Source organism: Symphalangus syndactylus, chromosome 2, assembly GCF_028878055.3.
Source record: "Symphalangus syndactylus isolate Jambi chromosome 2, NHGRI_mSymSyn1-v2.1_pri, whole genome shotgun sequence".
Lineage (NCBI taxonomy): Eukaryota > Metazoa > Chordata > Mammalia > Primates > Hylobatidae > Symphalangus > Symphalangus syndactylus.
In genome coordinates, this window is record NC_072424.2 from 100,050,134 (window position 1) to 100,066,928 (window position 16,795).

General features: G+C 35.8%; 1 non-coding gene across 1 annotated transcript; it reads left to right on the forward strand.

Moving 5' to 3' along the window:
• Nucleotides 1-4,643: 4,643 nt before the first annotated feature.
• Nucleotides 4,644-4,807, forward strand: LOC129478204 (U1 spliceosomal RNA). The gene has a single exon (XR_008656350.1). It is a non-coding gene; the product is annotated as a U1 spliceosomal RNA (small nuclear RNA).
• Nucleotides 4,808-16,795: the final 11,988 nt, after the last annotated feature.

A 16,795-nucleotide genomic window follows, 5' to 3' on the forward strand; every position in this document is an offset into this window, starting at 1 on the left:
AAAATGCAATTGTAACTTTTTCTCTAAAAGTATATAAACTTTGTAGTTATAATAATTTTTACTCCTAGCAAAACAGTTTGCTGATAACTAATGCTACCACACTTATAAACTGTTACCTCCATATCAAAGGACATTTGTATTCAGCAATAGCACCTTTGTGGTTTAGGATGTGACATTCCATTTAGTTACACTAATAGTGGTGCAGTAACCATACTAACATTGACTAATGTGGGTCGCCATTTCAAATGAAGTTTGTAATGTAGAATGATTTGGTGAACATTGTACATCTCTAATTCTTCACTATTATATACAACCAAATGATATGTTATTATACTTTGTGATTGATATAGTAATTCCTGATAGCCACATAAATTTTTTAAAGTCTTCATATTTAAAATATTAGTGGAAAACTCCAATATCCTTACTGGAATAAAAACTTGGAAATGTACATTTCAGTCATTGATAAAGACCTTTCAATGGGCATGCAGCTCTTAATCCAAATGAAGTGAAATATTTAATGTATTAGTATGTATCCACTTAGGAAACATAGGAGTAGAGAAAAATAATGAGAGAAACTTAATGATGAAAAATAATGTCTTAGGAGTGTTTAAATTTCTGGAATCTACTGCCCTCCTCCCTTGCCAACGTCAGAAATGTTCTAAATGTTTTTGGCTCACAGTTTAGGTATGCATGTACAGTTTGGAGTTCTTCAGAATTTGCCATGAGTCATAAATTAGTTTTGCCTTGACTTCACCAACTGTGTAAAATGACCTTTTTAAAATCGTATTTTTTAAAACTATGGTTTCTTTTATAAGAATTCAATAGGATTTCTATTGTTGATCTTGATTTGCCTTGATTCAGTTTTAATATTTTATATGCAAACTTAAGATTTTATCATCTAATGAAAATTTAATTTTATATATATATATATCACTACTAGGTTTTGAAAATGGTGAGATTTTTTCAGTAGCTACTATGGAAATAAAACATCTCAATAGTAAATCATATCACTAAAATCAGTGTTATCTACACAGTGAATCAGATTAAATCCACACAACATGTTTATAGACTGAAAAAAATTTGAGAAGATAGTAAATTCACTAAATCTTATGAATCTAGCCATTTCCTGACAGTTCTTTGTATACATGAATTATTTATTTCACTTTTATGTTTTGAAGGTTGATTTATAATATTGTAGAAAATTGCAAAAATATTTTGTGTCACAGAATATTTTTGTTGCATAAAATATCTCATTTAATACAGAAAAAAATAGGAAATATACAAATGCAAAATAGAATTAAAATCCCCTACATCCCAAAACACTATCTACTTTTATAGAAAATAGTTATTCAGAAAAATATATCCACATTTATGTTATATTTTAGAGATGTTAGATTACCAGGATCCTAAAAGGATGATTTAGTGAAGAGACAGATATATAAATAAATAAATTACGTAAGTCTGTAAAAGGATATAAGAGAAGAGTAAAAAAAAAAAATTCTGAGAGTAAAAAAAAAAAATTCTGAGAGAAAATAACTTAGCAGCTCATTTTCTTGGGAAATTAAGGTAATTTTAACAGACGATATAAAATTGAAGCAGAGTTTTAGGGTATGAGTAAGAGTTTCTCAAACAATTTAAATAGAACCTAATTAATATAGGAAGATACGTGGGCTTTGCCCTATAATAAATATAATGGAATCTGATGCTTTCACATAGAAAAGAGACATTATTAGATTGAGATTACTGGATGAAAAAGAAAATCCAGAAATAGAGTGGAGCATGGGTTTAAGGGAGCAGAAGATTAAAGGCCAATAATTAGATGCCTGCTGTAAAAGAAGTTGGAAGAATAAAGTTTATTGAAAATGGATATGACCTAGATTAAGGCAAGTCCAACTGTATAAAATGACTTTTTCATAATATCAGAGACACAGACATTATAGTCTATAGAGAAGAAGACATATACAGTAGACACTGGAAGCTATATTTTGCCAGAATATGGTGTGGAAGAAATTAGCATAATCAAGTGTTCATCTTGATTTAAAGTATGCACAAAAGGAGATTCAGAAAAAACTTGAGTAATATCCAGATGAAATGAACAAGAAACACTATCATAGACACTAAATAGAAGATCTCAAGAAGTTCTACATGGACAATAGTGTCAAATATCATAGATGGGTTACATGGGATGCTGCCTGGAAATATGCCACTGGGTTTCACAATTGGGAGGTCACAAAGGACCTGAGTGAAGGCAGTTTCATTAGAGCAGTGGGGATAGAAGTCATATGGTATTGAATTGAAGAATGAGGAATAGTTAAATTAGTACAATCAGAGTATTGGAATGAGCCTACTCTTTCGTAACATTTAGCCATAAAAGGAAATATGACAAAAGTGCAATAAAGCCAGGGGAAGGAAAGTTTTCACTGATGAATGCTTAAGTAGGCTAAGAAGGAGCCAGTGGAGAAGTGACTAAAGACTCAGGACAGAGGGAAGAATTTTTGAACTGACACCCTGATGAGACAGAAAGTGATAATAACTCATAGTAGTAATAATTGCTAATAGCTAACAGAAGTGTATATTGTGTATCAGGCTCTTTGTGTTTTCAGTGTTCCACTTAATTCAATCTGTTTCAGAACCATATGAGGTACATGTATTCATTGTATCCATTTTAGATATAGAGAAATTGAGATGCAGGGAGGTTGACCAACTGGCCCAAGTGGTAGAGCGAAGAAAAAGTCCCAGGCAACTGGGCACCAAAGACTGTTTTCTCTCAGTCACTGTGTTATACTGTCTCTGGGGTCTTTGAAAAGAAAATGAAATATGTGTTATTCTATAATAGGAGAGAAGGGACTAATGAGTAACAACATAGGTATGTATAGAAGTGGAGGGGATGAGAAGCTGAGAACGTACTCACTTGATAACTTGTTTTTGATATAAAAATAAAAGACTATTATCTGTTGATAATTAGGCATTTGGAGATATGGTGGAAAATTTAAGAAACTTAGTGAACTCTTAGAGACCAGACCAAGCTGCATAAGAACAACTATAACCATTAACATTGACCTATTTACCAAATCACCTTTCTTACATTATCTTAAGTCCTTACAGAAAATCCTACAAGATAGGAATTACTATTCCTATTTTACATAGATGGAGACAGGATTAAATCAGTTAATAATTTGCTAAATATCACCAGATATTAAGTGCTGAAGCTGGGATTTGAATCAAGGTCTGTCAACAATGTCCATGCTTTTCTATTCTGCCACAATGTCTCAATAAAGAATAAGAAAGGTGATTACTAAGAGCAAGTAGAAGTGACACTGAGAAGTACTGAGGGCCCAGCTTAGAATGAAAACCGTAACTGCTATGCAGCACCAGTCTGTGCAGTGAAGCAATGTTCCAAACAAAACCCAGTCAATTTTTGAACCAAAATTAGACACGGGCAGTGACTGCTTTCAATTACGGCAGGGAATTAACTGCTTGGGTAAGGATGGTAGAAGCACAAGAAGTAGAGGGGAAAAGTAGAACCAAGAAGGGACTACTGAACTAAGAGAAAATGAGTAAGTCGAGACCATGAAGAAAAATGGCATGTTGAGAGAAGAGACAATTTGAGAGAAATGGAAGAATCACAGGTATTGAGGAGAGTAGGTCTTTGGATTTAAGATTTTTGCAAGTGGTAGAGTTCAGTAAGTTTTAACTAAGAATAGAGATTCTCAAATTCATAAGCAGCTACTTTATGGTTTTCAGGCTTTTGTGGAGATCCAGAGACAATGTTGCTTTTCTTAGTTGCTTAGTTAATTCTGCTGACAACCCTGAGACTTCATAAAAGATTATTTCAGGCCGGGCGCGGTGGCTCACGCTTGTAATCCCAGCACTTTGGGAGGCCGAGGCGGGCGGATCACGAGGTCAGGAGATCGAGACCACGGTGAAACCCCGTCTCTACTAAAAATACAAAAAATTAGCCGGGCGTGGTGGCGGGCGCCTGTAGTCCCAGCTACTCGGAGAGGCTGAGGCAGGAGAATGGCGTGAACCCGGAAGGCGGAGCTTGCAGTGAGCCGAGATTGCGCCACTGCACTCCAGCCTGGGCGACAGAGCGAGACTCCGTCTCAAAAAAAAAAAAAAAAAGATTATTTCAGCTTTCATAAGTTAAAACCTTTATAGAGTAAAACTTTGTTCCCTCTTTAGTACTGATGTTCGAAATAATGTAAAATTTATTTTAATTCAAATTTGTTGATGTTTCAGAATTTTATTAACAGTGGTCAGTTCTTTAACTGTTTTTGAAATTCTATCAAATACACTGAGATTTTTGCCAGTATTTTACATTGTACTCAGTAGCTACAGAGTCTAAAGTGTAGAAAGTACAATCACCCTGTTTGGCTGAATCAATCATCATTGTAGACCACGGACAGTGCAAACCACAAACAATAATTTCCTACTGCTAGAACTTGGCTGATGACCGTAACACCTTCCAGTGAAAAATAATCATTCACAATTACAATAATCAAATAATCATTTTTAACACCACATTCTGAGAATTGTACCCTAACAAGTTCTTTGAGATAATCATTCTAACATTTACTTCAATTTATTTATAAGTTAATAAACAAAATTTATTCTAGTTAATTGCAACTGCCAAAACCTGGCCTATACTTACCTGGCAGGGGAGATACCATGATCACGAAGGTCGTTTTCGCAGGCCAAGGCTTATCCATTGCACTCCGGATGTGCTGACCCCTGTGATTTCCCCAAATGTGGGAAACTTGACTGCATAATTTGTGGTAGTGGGGGACTGCATTCACACACACACAAAGAAAAATCTGGCCATTTAGAGTGTCTAAGGCAATGGAAGACCTTGGCGTTACTGCTTGATTGCCTTGATTTATAGAACCTGCCTTAATTTGACTAAGAAAAGTCTAAGTATTGGGATATGGTAATTCATTGTGGGTTTAAACAAGGACAAATCTCTGACAGGATTTTTCAGAGTGTATTTTTTAACTGGTAGTCCAAAATGACATACCTAATCCATCAAATGTGTTGTCTAAGCACATATTTTTGATGATTATCAGAAATGCACCCCCATGCAATGAGAAAATGGTTTTACATACCCTAGCTCTACTGTAAGAGGCAAACTTTCATATTGAAAAATATTTTAAGAGATACTATTCTTCATCTTTTTCTTAAGCAGTAAAACTTGGTGAAGGCTGAAGTAAGTATCTTCGGTTCACATCCCAGATCCCTGAACATACCAGATAATCTTCTAGCACTAATTTTGTAATGTTCTGCCTTGCCTGGTTTTAAAATATTGCAAGGAAATATGTTTCTGTTACCCTTCTTGGAAGATTAATTTTCCTCTAATCTTTAATGCCATATACAATTCTTAAAATACCCATGTTGAAATTTTTCTATTACTATGTAATGGAACTTTATACCTTGGAATAAAAATATATGCTATCCACAACAGATAATATTTTATATACATGAGTAGTGAGATGACTTTAGCTATTGGAAGAAGAATTCATTACCACACCCAGAAGAATCCATTCATTCTGAGTAATAAGAAGATAGAAAATATGAAGCAGGCTGGGCACAGTGGCTCATGCCTGGAATCCCAGCATTTTGGGAGGCTGAGATGAATGGATCACCCGAGGTCAGGAGTTTGAGACCATACTTTACAATATAGTGAAAGCTCATCTTTATTAACAATACAAAATTAGCCTGGTGTGGTGGCATATGCCTGTAATCCCAGCTACTTGGGAGGCTGAGGCAGGAAAATCACTTGAACCCAGAAGGTGAAGGTTGCAGTGAGCTGAGATTGCACCACTGCACTCCAGCCTGGACAACAAAAGTAAAACTCCATCTCAAAAAAAAAAAAAAAAAAGAAAGAAAGAAAGAAAGAAAAAAGAAAAGAAAAGAAAATATGAAGCAAAACTATTTTTAAAAGTAAAATCACATCTTTAAACAATGGCAACTGGTTTTTGTGTTATATGACATGAAGAAAAATGTGACCTACTTAAAAATATTTTATGAGCTTCCCAAGTATCTTATAAATCCAGATTCTGTTTATTTTGTTTATTTTTATTGTTTCTTTTGACCTTATTTTTCATTCACTTTTCATTATTTGGCAACAAACTTAACCAATGTATTTGTTCTGTGATCTAGAATTAACTCAGTATAGCTTGCAAATGCAAATCTTGAAGTTAATATATTTTATATTGTGACAAAACTCAGAAATATATAGGCATGTGTGTGTGTATTACTTATTTTATCTAAAATTAAAAAATTATAATTGTCATATTTTCAAGGCATGGTACTTATATTTGATTAGGTACAATATCTTTCAAACTTATTTTTAAAACTAATTTATTCATGATATTACCCATTTGTGAATAAGCATCAAGAGTATAACACTGCAATAATGCCTTTATGCTATATATTAAGTAAATGAAACTATATTTATTATGAAACAATTTTTACAATATTAACTGTTAGGAAAATTGAGAAGGAAAGTTATTTTTTACTATAGAGTTTTATTTATTTTAAAAACTTGCTATGATATAACTTGACAAAGCAGAAGACTGGAAAAAAATGGGTGGTTTTTCAAATGGGATATTTTAGCCCTGAGATAAAAAGAAAACAAGCCAGACCTATTAATAAAAGGCATAACAAGCTGCTATGAGTAAAAGCAGAGCATAGCATTGATCATTACTTAATTCAACAGGCATATGTTTTTCACTCACATCACAGTTCAAATGGATTTTTGCCGACCAGTCTTTCACTTGGTGCTTTGGGATCCTGGCTTCTCCGTCTTGTGTTGCTGCAATCTTCCAGGGACTCCTCAGTGTCCTCTGCTAGGTCCTGTGCGTTTAGTCACCCAATAAGGCAAAGAGCAAAAATGAGGAGTATTATGTCGGATGCCTTCTAGCCAGGTTTTGTAGTGGTACACATCACTTTCACCCACATTCATTTATACAGAACCAGGCAGATGCCTGTCCTAACTTAAAGGGGGATGGGGAAGTCACATCTTCAGAATTCCTATGAAGAGGAGGAAATGGACTGATGAGTATTATGGTTTGAATTGTGTTCCCCCCAAAAGGGTATGGTGAAGTCCTAATCCCTTTTTTTTTTTTTTTTTTTTGAGACAGAGTCTTGCTCTGTCGCCCAGGCTGGATGGAGTGCAGTGGCGCGATCTTGGCTCACTGCAAAGCTCCGCATCCCGGGTTCATGCCATTCTCCTGCCTCAGCCTCCCGAGCAGCTGGGACTCCAGGCTTCGCCACTACGCCCAGGTAATTTTTGTATTTTTAGTAGAGACGGGGTTTCATTGTGTTAGCCAGGATGGTCTCGATCTCCTGATCTCGTGATCCACCGACCTCAGCCTCCCAAAGTGCTGGGATTACAGGCGTGAGCCACCGCACCCGGCCCTAATTCTTAATATCTTAGAATGTGACCTTATTTGGAGATAAGCCTTTTACAGAGGTAAATCAAGTTAAAATGAGGTCAACAGCATGGTTCATTAATTCAGTATGACTGTTGTCCCTGTAGAAAGAGAAAAAACTGGGCACAAAAGCAGTCACAAACAGAGAAACCCAAGTGAAGAAACACAGCAAGAAGACAACCATCTAAAAGCCAGGCATTTAGAGGCTAGGAAAGAGGCAGTGACAGAGCCTCTGCTAGAAGAAAAGAGGATGCTTCAGAGGGAGTATGGCCGTGCTGGCACCTTAATATCAGGTTTGGCCTCCTGAACTGTGAGACAACAAATTTCTATTCTTCTAAACCACCCACCCTATGAAACTCTGATACAGCCTGCACCGCCTCATCGCCCAACCCCTGCCCAGCAAACTAATACATGTACTGTCTTGCTCTCTTTTGCCACATTTCCATTTCTGATAACCACAGGCTAGTTTATTCAGAAAAACCTTCCCTAAGAAACCAACCAACTAAAAGTTCTAGGTATAATATGTATAAGCCTTCTTAAAAGCATCAAAGAACTGATAAAGTAAGAAAATAGCAGGCCAAAATGTAAGAAAAGTCATGAAACCGTAGTACCAGAGCAACAAAGCTATTAATACTTTTGCATTGATGACATTTGAGATATAAATAAACTAGCATAAATTTTGGCAGGTCTTCAGGATGAGGAGATTAGAAGAACTAGAACCTATCCAAGTTGGAGAGGCTAATACAGGGCTGCCCCACAGAAATATAATGCAACTTAAATATATATTCTCAAATGTTCTAATAGCCACATTTTCAAAAGTGAAAAACAAATAAATCTAACTTTAATAATATATTAATATTAAACTCAATATGCTCAAAATATTTCAATGTGTAATGATTACAAAAATTTATAAATTAGATGTATTACTTTTTTGTAGTAAGATATTAAGAACCACTCTGGCCAGGCATAGTAGCATATGCCTAAAGTTCCAGATGTTTAGAAGGCTGAGGCAGGAACATCACTTTAGCCCAGGAGTTTGAGGCTAGGCTAGGCAACATAGCAAGATTTCATCTCTAACAAAATAAAAACTAAAAAACAAATGTCCCATATTTTACACTGACAACATATATCAAGTCTGAACAGTCACATTTCAAGCCACATGTGGCCGATGACTGCAGTATTTGACAGCGTAGAAATAAACACTCAAATTAAAAGGCACAAATTTTCAGGCTAAATAAAAAAACAAGACGTTACTATATACTATCACAATAAATAAACTTTAAATAAGTAGATTCAAATAGATTAAAGATAAAAATAATAGGACTTCCACTTAAACCAAATGGAATAGCATCCCCACAATAGATAAAGTATAGGAAATATTAGTTATCAAGACATTGGACTCAAGCGATGAAGGACAGTGATTGCCCAGACATGGGGAACAAATGAGGTGAGCCTTGTGCATATCCAGGGGACTGCCTGAAGAAAGTTTCCAGTTATGGAACAAGAAAGAGATCCACAAGGAGTCCTACAGTCTCTCTGAATTGAGGAGATGGACCTAGGAGTTGAAGAAAGGTTAGACAACCAGAATTCACAGAGGAAAGTACTGGAGGGAAGAAAGCTACACTGAAAGAGAACTGCAGAGACCTGTAGAAAGGCCCTTGACAAGAACTAAGTACCAACCAGCACATGCATACTACAAAACTACCTGAGGTCAGAGAAAGAACCATTAGAAAGTATGAAAGAGGAAAATGCTTGAAGCTCAAACCAACCAGAGTAAAAATTCTCACAATTCACGAGGAATTGGAAATAATTCACAGAAGAGTTTTGCCCCCTGAGTGGGGAAAAATTAAGTCTAGACTAAACACTGCTCTGGTCCTGCATAACAAAAACTCAAAAACAAAATAAAAAAGGATCAAAATATTCCTAAGTAATTTAGCTGCATCCAAGAACAAAGTTCAGGAACACTTGTGGTAATACAAAAATATTCAGACCACAACAAGAAAAAGATGTAGAATGTCTGGCATCCAAAAAAAATGAGCAGGCATGCAAAGAAACAATATGATAAAATATACTGTGAAGAGGAAAATCAATGAATCGAAACCAATCCAGAAACTACCAGTGATAGAATTAATAAAGACAGTAAACGTTCTAACTGTATTTTATCTTTTAAAAAACTAAAAGAAAGATTAAGCATAATATGGACAGACATAGAAGTAAAATACCACATAAACTTTGAAAGATTAAAAATCATGTAAAAAGTGAAAAATACACAATAGCATAAATAACAGATTAAAAAATGCAAAATAAAGTATTAGTAAACTTGAAAATATAACTGCAGAAAATATTTAAAATGATAACCAGATAGAAAAAAGCCTGAAAATATAATAAGTGGAGTACTAGTGTGCTATGAAATAATTTGTAGTCTTAATATACATGTAATTGAAGCATTTGAAAGAGAGGAAGGTGGGAGTGGACAGAAAAAATATTTAAAGAAATTAAGTGGAAGTTTTTACAAATTTGAGAAAAACAATTACCCTTCACATCCAAGAAGCACAACAAATTCCAAGCACAAGAAACATGCAAAAAAAATTACACTAAATCAGGACATCATCAAATTGCTTAAAATAAAAACAAGAAATGATAGCAGAATTATCACTGGAAGCAATGCAAGCCAGAAGACAGCAGAACGACATCACCCAAGTACAGAAAAAAGAAGAAAAAATAAACTGTCAATCAATAATTCCTGACCCTGCAAAAATATGGAGCATTAACACTGAAAATATTTTATATTATTTTTGTGGGGGTATATAAAGCTATTTGAAATAGAACTCTTCTTGTCAGTTATTTAAAACAGAAAAAAATGATCCTAAGCAAAGAATAGGTTTTTTTCTTGAAAACTTATCAATTAAATATTTCTTAATTTAAGAATTAGAGAATGAGAGTTGATAATGTTTACTATTGGTGAATAAAGATATAATGAATATTAATAAAAATAATCACTAATGCTACTTTAATGAGGATAATAGTATTTTATCACTTTTTAAATTGGCGGGAAGACGTTACATAACAGCTGTCTGTCTCTTATATTTTTCTTTGTAATAAAATATCCATTAGCAAATCTAATAGACACATCTTCTGACACATGAAAAATCACTTAAAAAATAAATAGATGAGGCAGTTTTCTTCAACTATACCCACTTTTAAGCAGTAAATCCTTGAGATTTGTTCCTCTTCTGAATATTTTAAGGAACAACCGGTACCAGCCCCTGCAAAAACATGCCAAATTGTAAACGCCATCAAGGCTAGGATGAAACTGCATCACCTAACGAGCAAAATAACCAACTAACATCATAATGACAGGATCAGATTCACACATAACAATATTAACGTTAAATGTAAATGGACTAAATGCTCCAATTAAAAGACACAGACTGGCAAACTGGATAAGGAGTCAGGACCCATCAGTGTGCTGTATTCAGGAAACCCATCTCATGTGCAGAGACACACATAGACTCAAAATAAAGGGATGGAGGAAGATCTATCAAGCAAATGGAAAACAAAAAAAGGCAGGGGTTGCAATCCTAGTCTCTGATAAAATAGACTTTAAACTAACAAAGATCAAAAGAGACAAAGAAGGCCATTACATAATGGTAAAGGGATCAATTCAACAAGAAGAGCTAACTATCCTAAATATATATGCACCCAACACAGGAGCACCCAGATTCATAAAGCAAGTCCTGAGTGACCTACAAAGGGACTTAAACTCCCACACAATAATAATGGGAGATTTTAATACCCCACTGTCAACATTAGACAGATCAACGAGACAGAAAGTTAACAAAGATATCCAGGAATTGAACTCAGCTCTGCACAAAGCGGACCTAATAGACATCTACAGAACTCTCCACCCCAACTCAACAGAAGATACATTTTTTTCAGCACCACACCACACCTATTCCAAAATTGACCACATAGTTGGAAGTAAAGCTCTCCTCAGCAAATGTAAAAGAACAGAAATTATAACAAACTGTCTCTCAGACCACAGTGCAATCAAACTAGAACTCAGGATTAAGAAACTCACTCAAAACCGCTCAACTACATGGAAACTGAACAACCTGCTCCTGAATGACTATTGGGTACATAATGAAATGAATGCAGAAATAAAGATGTTCTTTGAAACCAACGAGAACAAAGACACAACATACCAGAATCTCTGGGACACGTTCAAAGCAGTGTGTAGAGGGAAATTTATAGCACTAAATGCCCACAAGAGAAAGCAGGAAAGATCCAAAATTGACACCCTAACATCACAATTAAAAGAACTAGAAAAGCAAGAGCAAACACATTCAAAAGCTAGCAGAAGGCTAGAAATAACTAAAATCTGAGCAGAACTGAAGGAAATACAGACACAAAAAACCCTTCAAAAAATTAATGAATCCAGGAGCTGGTTTTTTGAAAACATCAACAAAATTGATAGACTGCTAGCAAGACTAATAAAGAAGAAAAGAGAGAAGAATCAAATAGATGCAATAAAAAATGAAAAAGGGGATATCACCACCGATCTCACAGAAATAAAATCTACCATCAGAGAATACTACAAACACCTCTATGCAAATAAACTAGAAAATCTAGAAGAAATGGATAAATTCCTTGACAAATACACCCTCCCAAGACTAAACCAGGAAGAAGGTGAATCTCTGAATAGACCAATAACAGGTTCTGAAATTGTGGCAATAATCAATAGCTTACCAACCAAAAAGAGTCCAGGACCTGATGGATTCACAGCCGAATTCTACCAGAGGTACAAGGAGGAACTGGTACCATTCCTTCTGAAACTATTCCAATCAATAGAAAAAGAGGGAATCCTCCCTAACACATTTTATGAAGCCAGCATCGTCCTGATACCAAAGCCTGGCAGAGACATAACCAAAAAAGAGAATTTCAGACCAATATCCTTGATGAACATTGATGCAAAAATCCTCAATAAAATACTGGCAAACCGAATCCAGCAGCACATCAAAAAGCTTATCCACCATGATCAAGTGGGCTTCATCCCTGGGATGCAAGGCTGGTTCAACATACGCAAATCAATAAATGTAATCCAGCATATAAACAGAACCAAAGACAAAAACCACATGATTATCTCAATAGATGCAGAAAAGGCCTTTGACAAAATTCAACAACCCTTCATGCTAAAAACTCTCAATAAAATAGGTATTGATGGGACGTATCTCAAAATAATAAGAGCTATCTATGACAAATCCACAGCCAATATCATACTGAATGGGCAAAAACTGGAAGCATTCCCTCTGAAAACTGGCACAAGATAGGGATGCCCTCTCTCACCACTCCTATTCAACATAGTATTGGAAGTTCTGGCCTGAGCAATCAGGCAGGAGAAGGAAATAAAGGGTATTCAATTAGGGAAAGAGGAAGTCAAATTGTCCCTGTTTGCAGATGACATGATTGTATATCTAGAAAACCCCATTGTCTCAGCCCAAAATCTACTTAAGCTGATTAGCAACTTCAGCAAAGTCTCAGGATACAAAATCAATGTACAAAAATCACAAGCATTCTTGTACACCAATCACAGACAAACAGAGAGCCAAATCATGAGTGAACTCCCATTCACAATTGCTTCAAGGAGAATAAAATACCTAGGAATCCAACTTAGAAGGGATGTGAAGGACCTCTTCAAGGAGAACTACAAACCACTGCTCAATGAAATAAAAGAGGATACAAACAAATGGAAGAACATTCCATGCTCATGGGTTGGAAGAATCAATATCATGAAAATGGCCATACTGCCCAAGGTAATTTATAGATTCAATGCCATCCCCATCAAGCTATCAATGACTTTCTTCACAGAATTGGAAAAAACTACTTTAAAGTTCATATGGAACCAAAAAAGAGCCCGCATCGCCAAGTCAATCCTAAGCCAAAAGAACAAAGCTGGAAGCATCACACTACCTGACTTCAAACTATGCTACAAGGCTACAGTAACCGAAACAGCATGGTACTGGTACCACAACAGAGACATAGATCAATGGAACAGAACAGAGCCCTCAGAAATGATGCCACATATCTACAACTATCTGATCTTTGACAAACCTGACAAAAACAAGAAATGGGGAAAGGATTCCCTATTTAATAAATGGTGCTGGGGAAACTGGCTAGCCATATGTAGAAAGCTGAAACTGGATCCCTTCCTTACACCTTATACAAAAATTAATTCAAGATGGATTAAAGACTTAAATGTTAGACCTAAAACCATTAAAATCCTACAAGAAAACCTAGGCAATACCATTCAGGACATAGGCGTGGGCAAGGACTTCATGTCTAAAACACCAAAAGCAATGGCAACAAAAGCCAAAATTGACAAATGGGATCTAATTAAACTAAAGAGCTTCTGCACAGCAAAAGAAACTACCATCAGAGTGAACAGGCAACCTACAGAATGGGAGAAAATTTTTGCAACCTACTCATCTGACAAAGGGCTAATATCCAGAATCTACAATGAACTCAAACAAATTTACAAGAAAAAAACAAACAACCCCATCAAAAAGTGGGCAAAGGACATGAACAGACACTTCTCAAAAGAAGACATTTATGCAGCCAAAAAACACATGAAGAAATGCTCATCATCACTGGCCATCAGAGAAATGCAAATCAAAACCACAGTGAGATACCATCTCACACCAGTTAGAATGGCCATCATTAAAAAATCAGGAAACAACAGGTGCTGGAGAGGATGTGGAGAAATAGGAACACTTTTACACTGTTGGTGGGACTGTAAACTAGTTCGACTATTGTGGAAGTCAGTGTGGAGATTCCTCAGGGATCTAGAACTAGAAATACCATTTGACCCAGCTATCCCATTACTGGGTATATACCCAAAGGACTATAAATCATGCTGCTATAAAGACACATGCACACATATGTTTATTGCGGCACTATTCACAATAGCAAAGAGTTGGAACCAACCCAAATGTCCAATAACGATAGACTGGATTAAGAAAATGTGGCACATATACACCATGGAATACTATGCAGCCATAAAAAATGATGAGTTCATGTCCTTTGTAGGGACATGGATGAAACTGGAAAACATCATTCTCAGTAAACTATCGCAAGGACAAAAAACCAAACACCGCATGTTCTCACTCATAGGTGGGAATTGAACAATGAGAACTCAGGAAGGGGAACATCACACTCTGGGGACTGTTGTGGGGTTGGGGGAGGGGGGAGGGACAGCATTAGGAGATATACCTAATGCTAAATGACCAGTTAATGGGTGCAGGAAATCAACATGGCACATGGATACATATGTAACAAACCTGCACATTGTGCACATGTACCCTAAAACCTAAAGTATAATAATAAAAAAAAAAAAGAAAAAAAAAGAGTAATGAAGAGCTATTTTGGTTTTTTGATGACTCCCAAGGATTGGATATATCAGCCAAGAGGCAGTCAGTAGTAGATCTTTAAAGTAACTTAAGTAATTATATCGACTACATAAACACCTTGTAAAATCATTTTTCAAAGTTAATAAAGAAGTTCTGCTTTCTATTTGAAAGTTTTAGATAGCTAAAGGCAATGTCATAAATACAGAAGTTAAATCTATATTTTGTAAAAAGTAGAAAAGCTAAAAGCTGTGTGGCTTTTATTGACTATTTCTACTCACTAGGGGAAGAGAAGTTAAAAATTATGTAGAAAGTGTCAGTACCTTTATTAAAGACTGGCAACATTTCAGCAATTTTGGCTTTATCTCATTGAATCTTCACAAAAATCCTCTTCTATATGAAGAAATAAAAGTTTAAAATAGATACCACACTCCAATGCCCACAGGCTGAACCCAGCCAAAGAGGTATTGTTTTAAATATTTTAATTACTTGCCAACATATAAAAACCAGGGCATCGAAGGCAGAAGTGCATATATCTACCTACTCTTGAAAGATCTAACATTGAGCATGAAAACAAATACTTCAAATCACCAAATCCTTGACCTGCCAACTTCACTCATTTCACTTTTAATAAATCACTGTAGGTATTTAAGTTTATGATCCCTAGCTTAATTTATGGTCCAAGGTTATATTGGTAGGAAGTGACAAGGTTGAAATACTAAGCCACATCTGCTTCTGTCTAAGGGTCATGCTCTCGTTTGTGGCTTTCTGTAAGGTCATAAATATAGAGAAGATTTACATTGAAATTTTCCGTAAGTTATTCTTATCTCTCTGCTGTCTTTTAGGAATCACTGTTGTATGCAACATTTTCCTAAATACCAAATGTTTTATCTCAACCATCTTGATTTTCAGCTGAATTATTCACTTTTCCCATATATTGTGTATAAACTCAAGTCAAAATAAAAGTGGAAAATCATAAGCTAATATCAATATTTTTCTACGTCATTTAGGTATGTCATAATAATTCTAAGCAATGCTCAGGAACACTGAAAAGCCTTTTTCAATTTCATCGAAAATTACAAATAATCTTTGCACACAGATTTCCCTCTTATATCAGTGTAATGAAACAAATCCTTATAGTGCTTAAAATTTCGGTTAAAATTGACTTCATTTGCTGGGTCTTCCCCAAGCACCTTTATGATTTAAGAGAACTTCCAAAGACACCCACAGATAATATCTAAGTATCTGACATCATGGAGAAATAATATGTATATATTTAACATTGAATGTATGGGCTAAGTACAAAGAATACGATTTTCTTTTCCCTTTCTTTCTTTGTTTCTTTTTCTTCCTTCCTTCCTTCCTTCCTTCCTTCCTTCCTTCCTTCCTTCCTTCCTTCCTTCCATCCCTCCTTCCTTCCTTCCTTTCCTTCCTATTTTTTTTTCCTTGATGCAGTCTAGCTCTGTCACCAGGCTGGAGTGCAGTGGCATGATCTTGGCCCACTGCAACCTCCGACTCCTGGGTTCAAGCAATTCTCCTGCCTCAGCCTCCTGAGTAGCTGGGATTAGAGGCATTCACTGCCATGCCCAGCTAATTTTTGTATTTTTAGTAGAGACGGGGTTTCACCATGTTGGCCAGGCTGTTCTCGATCTCCTGAACTCGTGATCCGCCCACCTAGGCCTCCCAAAGTGTTGGGATTACAAGCGTGAGCCATTGCTCCTGGCCAAGGGTATGATTTTCATACAATCGTAGGTACAGAGATATGCCCTTCAACTTAAAGAGGGTAGCTTTGTCGAGATGGGAAGCTTACAGAAATGCACATCAAATAACCTATTAACTACATTATTATTGAAGCACTTTGAAAGAACTAGCCTCATTATGAGCCACAGCATATTTTTTTAAGACATCTGCAAACAAAGTTGTTTTGGCTACTTTTTAAATATAGATGATCCAAGAAAACAA